Raw genomic sequence first — 5,369 nt, forward strand, 5'->3', positions numbered from 1 at the left:
GCAGCATTTCAGTTTTATTAATAAAAGGCATTTGGTGCCCTTTTCATTGCACACAAAGCGCTGAACCTTCGCACGCTGCAACTGAGGTCGATTGTTGCTCTTTGGTGGTTTATTACCTTGCCACCGGACTAATAATTAACACCCTGTGTCTCAGGCTTGGAGGCTGGGAAGCAGAAAGTGATTGTTTGTTTAATTCTCCCCCCCCCCCTTTTTTCTCTTTTTGCTGAAAGTACAAAAAGTTCTAATCATTTAGTCCCTGGCACGGCAAAGGGCCCAGGCCTGTGGGTAACAGCCAATCAGCATCCAGACGAGAGTCCATTTGGAGCAGTGCCATGGAAACCAGGGTGTAAGTGCTGCTATCTGAGGCATGCAGCCGCACAGCTCGGCAAGGGCTTCAGCAAGTCTGAGAACCAGCAGGAGAACCAGCTCTCTGGGAGCTTGGCCCCTTTAGCCTGGATGCTCAGACCTGAGGAGAATCAATCCTCGGGAGTTCAGTTTCGAGCAGGCTGTGGAAAAAGCCCTCTCGGAGCCCGCACTCCACCTCCCTCCCCCGCTCTGAGCCCTGCCATAGGCACTGACTTCCCCGGTAGCTGGGGGGTGCCCGACACTTCCCCTCAGCCCTAACCCCATTCCACCTCTTCCTCCAGTCCCCCGCCCTGCTTCTTCCCAGCTTTCACCCTTCCTCCCCCTAAGTCCGACGCCCGCTGCTCCCACTTCCTCTGGAAGCATCCCGAAGGCAGGGAGATAGCTGCTTCATGGCAGGTGTGAGAGGCTGAGAGGGAGGGGGAGGAGTTGGTCGGTGGGGTCACCGGTGCTGGAGAGCTTGGGGTGCTGATTACTCACTGATTTTTCTCATGGAAGCCCCATCCCCAGAGCATCCATGGAGTGAGCCCTTATGGCCCCCTCCTTTCTGCACCTCCAGCCCTGTGCCCCATCCTGCACCTCAACCGCCAGCCCGAGCCTGCAGCCCCCTCCTGCATCCCAAACTTCTCAGTCCCGGCCCCACCGCAGAGCCTACAACCCCACCCGCAGCCCTCAGCTCCTCCCGGAGCCCCTTCCTGCATGACAAACCCCTCTTGTCTGGCCCCATCCCTGCGCCCGCAATCCCAGCCGCAGCCCTCACTGCCTCCTGCACCCCGGCCCTCAGCCTAGAGTCCCCTCCTGCACCTGAAACCCCTCATGCCCAGCCCCATCCCAGAACCCTCACCCTCAGGGCACGTCGGCACTACAGAGTTTTGTCGGAGAACCAGCCGTTTTTCCGACAAAACCTGCGTTACGTCCACACCGCAATCGCGTTCTTCCCAAAGTAAATCGAAAGAACACAGCGGTTTTCCGGCATTGGGAATCCTCTTTCTACGAGGAGGAACTCTTTTGGAAAAAGGTGTGTATGGGTGGCGAGGAGGGTTTTTTTTTTCAAAAGAGGAGGCCTCCAGGAAATACATAGGTGCCCTGGTGGACACTCCATCCAAAGTAATCAGGACTCTATAGGTCTTGTCTCCAGGCTCCTCTTAAAGCTGCAGGCATCCTGGACAAGCCTTGTGGCAGGAGGCCGGCCTGACAGCAGCACCTCACCATGCATCTCTCCCTGCTACTGGCCTTGCCACCCATGGCAGGGTCTCAAGCCCCCCCAGGACCCACCCAAGGGGACCAAGAGGCAGGCACCCTCCTGGTCTGGAGCAGAGATCCTGCCCCTCCTCACGCTGTGGGGCAAGGGGGACACCTTTCAGGATCTCTGCTCCAAGTGCCAAAACGCTGAACTATTTGAGCATGTGGCTGAGCCCCTGGTGGAGCTCGGATCCCATCCCGGACTTGGAACAGCTCTGGAGTAAAGTCAAAGAGCTCCGTCAGGGATATGTCCGGGCCAGAGAGCGCAGCTTGCGCTCAGGGGCAGGACTCCGCACCTACCCCTGTTACCAGGAGCTGCACCAAATCTTGGGCGGGGGGGGAGAGGGTTGCGAGGAAACGTCTTCCCCACTCCTTGTCGTCGACTCCGGCCTCGATACCCCCATTGTCGCCCATCAGGAGGTCACAGCAGAGGAGGAGCAGGAGGACCAGGGCCAGCCAGAGGATGATGATGAGGAGAAGGAGACAGAGACCATCACCCTGCCCCTGGAGCTGGTGCTGATCAGCCAGGACGTCTCCCAGGCCTCGTCAAATGCCAGGGAGGGATCTTCAGGTGAGTGCTCTCAGTCTGTCACACACACAGGAGTGCCGCACACAGCACAGGGGCATGCCTGCATGTGCGAGGCACCACCTGCTCTCGCAGGCAGCGCTGCAAGCCACAGTGGTGTGTGTGGACTCCAGGGAGGGCCAGGCTGCTCCAGGCTCCTCTGACACCCATTGGGGGATTCCACTGTGGCCGGACACTTCCCATGGGCTGCAGGAGGAGGGAGTTGGGAAGCGGGCAGCATGGTTCCCATGGCACCTCGGGGACCCTGTAAGGCATGGCCTGCTCTGCAAGTCACACATGGCCTTGCTCGCGGGACATCCCCCTCCTCTGGACCAAGGACTGTTGGTTGGTGCTCACAGAGAAGGGCACAGACTCTGGGACAGTGTCTCCATGGATGACTGTCCACCTCTCCCTTTGTGTTCTCCACAGCCAGACCAGCCGGGACTGAGGGGCAAGCCACCCCACCACAGCCAGCCGCCAGGGCCTGGGGCAAATGAAAGTGCCCCAGGGTCCAGGAAGACCTCATGCGCCAGCACATCAGCGTCCTGTGCGACAAGCAGCAGACCCTGGTGCAGAAGATACGTGATGCCGCCGGGTGGCGGAACTGCTCACGGGACCAGCTCATGCAGCCCGTTTCCCCCCCGGCTCTGGCGGCTGGCTGTGGAGGGGTGGCTCGCCCCTCAGTCCCGGCTGATCTGACTTGACGTGTGTGCTGTCATGTCATGCATGATGTGGCACACCCGCCTGCTGCCGCTGCTCCTGGCTTCCACCCTCCAGCCCCCCTGCTGTGCCCATTCCCCCTCTGCCTGCCCCCCATGTGAAGCCTCTGCTCCCTCCCCAAGTGATGCCCATGCCCCTCCCCCTGACCCTCCACCATCCCTGCCCCCACTCCAGTCCTCCATCCTACTCACTCCCCTGTGAACCCTGGACCCACCTGATCCCAACTCCGATGAGGTCCAAAGTGGCACATCTAGCTGCCACCTCCAGGTTATGAGCCCCTCTGCCCTGCACACCTTTCTAATGTAATATAAATACAGACTTCATTTTGTTACAAATCAAACCGGTGTTTTTACTGAGAGGTCGGGAAGGGGCGAAGAGAGGGGTTGTGGTGGGGAGGGGATAGGGACAGCAAGTCAGAAGCCCCTATTGGGGAGCCCTGGGGAGAGTTGCTGGGGTGCTTGAGAGAACCTCTCCCTTAGGGCCTCACAGATGTGCACCCCAGCCTGATGGTAGCTGTCTTCAGCTGCTGGAAGGCTTGTCCCTCACCACTGGCATCTGTCCCTCACCCTAGGAGAAAGGCCTCCCCCTTCCTTTCCACAATGTTGTGGATGACACAACATGCTATGAGCACCTCGGGGATGTTGTGCTCCCCCACATCCAGGTGGGTCAGCAGGCACCTGAACCACGCCTTCAGGCACCCAAAGGTGTGCACAGCTTGGATTCCGGCCTGGTTGAGGTGGGCATGAAATTGGTCCCTGCTGGGGTCCAGGTGGCCTGTGTATGGCTTCATTAGCCACAGCATCTGGGGTGAGCTGCATCCACCATGTTGCACAATTGGATCTGCACATCCCCAAATGCAAAGTCATGGTGGGAGAAGAACTCCTTCCCGTTTAGGCTGGAGTTCCTGAAGACACGGGCATCGTGTGCCCTGCCCGACCACCTGACAAAATTTTCCTGAACTGTCCATGCTGGTTGACCAGGGCCTGCAGCACCATCGAGAAGTAGCCCTTAGGATTGATGTATTGGGCCGCTCGATGCTTTGCTGCACGGATCAGTATATGAATCCCATCAATCGCTCCCCCGTAGTTTGGGAACCCCAGGGCAGCAAATCTGGCCACGATCGAGTCCAGGTCTCCCGGACGGATGACCCTGCGCAGCAGGAGGGAGTTGACGGCCCTCACCACCTGCAGAAGGAGACAAACACAGAAAACAGAATGAGGGTATGTCTACACTACCCCGCTAGTTAGAACTAGCGGGGTAATGTATGCATACCGAACTTGCTAATGAAGCCCGGGATTTGAATTTCCCGGGCTTCATTAGCATAAAGCCGGCGCCGCCATTTTTAAAAGCCGGCTAGTGCTAACCCCGTGCCACGCGGCTACACGCGGCACGGGCTAGATAGTTCGAACTACGTAGCCATTCCGATCTATCTGTACACCTCGTTCCATGAGGCGTACAGATAGTTCGGAATAACTACGTAGTTCGAACTATCTAGCCCGTGCCACGTGTAGCCGCGTGGCACGGGGTTCGCACTAGCCGGCTTTTAAAAATGGCGGCGCCGGCTTTATGCTAATGAAGCCCGGGAAATTCAAATCCCGGGCTTCATTAGCAAGTTCGGTATGCATACATTACCCCGCTAGTTCGAACTAGCGGGGTAGTGTAGACATACCCTGAGAGAGGGAGTGCCTGAGCCCTTGTGAGGTACCTGTCCCCCTCCCACTCTCACCCCCTCTTCAAACATCCCAAGAGCCACCCCGTATGAGGCTGCCCCCCTGCAGCAGGGCTGTGTGAAGTTGGGGCAGCAGAACCCCCTAGGGATGGGGCTTCCCCCCACTCCATCCACCATAGCTCTCAACCCCCCTTTTCTGGGGGTTCCCCTTTTCCAGGACTCCCTACCCCCCATGCAAGGATTGCAGCCCCAAAGTCACTTACCTCCATGAGGAGGGCCCCGACGGTGGACTTCCCCATGCCAAACTGGTTGCCCACCAGCCGGTAGCTGTTGGGGGTGACGAGCTTCCGGAGGGTGAGGGTGACCCGCTTCTGCAGGGGGATGGCGGGCCGCAGGTGGGTGTCACATCTTTGGAGGGCGGGGGTGAGCCAGGCACACAGCTCCAAAAACATGACCTTCCACATGCAAAAGTTTTGGAGCTACTGCTGGTCGTCCCACCGCTCCATGATCAGCTGGTCCCGCCAGTCCAGACTGGTGTCCAGCCTCCTACAACGCCTCTCCACAGTGAGGTGCAGTTGCCAGAGTGGAGCAACTGCAGCCATGGAGAGGGTCCCCGGAATGAGCTCGGGGTCCAGGTCTTGCAGAACCAGGAAGGCAGTTGGCAGAAAGTGCTGCAAAAACTGCAGCATGGGCGTGTGGAGCCATCACATGCCCAGGGGCAGCTCCAGCTCCCTGGCTCAAAGGAAAAAGCTGCGGTGTCCACAAAAGCAGGGCAACCACAGCAGACACTGCGAGAGCTTTGCCGTCCCT

At 58.7% G+C, this 5,369-nt stretch overlaps 1 long non-coding RNA gene across 1 annotated transcript; it reads left to right on the plus strand.

Moving 5' to 3' along the window:
* The first annotated feature begins 291 nt into the window (after positions 1-291).
* Positions 292-3,224, plus strand: LOC142818888 (uncharacterized). The gene is made up of 3 exons (XR_012896589.1): positions 292-1,381; positions 2,023-2,176; positions 2,600-3,224. It is a non-coding gene; the product is annotated as an uncharacterized LOC142818888 (long non-coding RNA).
* Positions 3,225-5,369: the final 2,145 nt, after the last annotated feature.

This window comes from Pelodiscus sinensis, chromosome 19 (genome assembly GCF_049634645.1).
Source record: "Pelodiscus sinensis isolate JC-2024 chromosome 19, ASM4963464v1, whole genome shotgun sequence".
In the NCBI taxonomy this organism is placed as follows: domain Eukaryota; kingdom Metazoa; phylum Chordata; order Testudines; family Trionychidae; genus Pelodiscus; species Pelodiscus sinensis.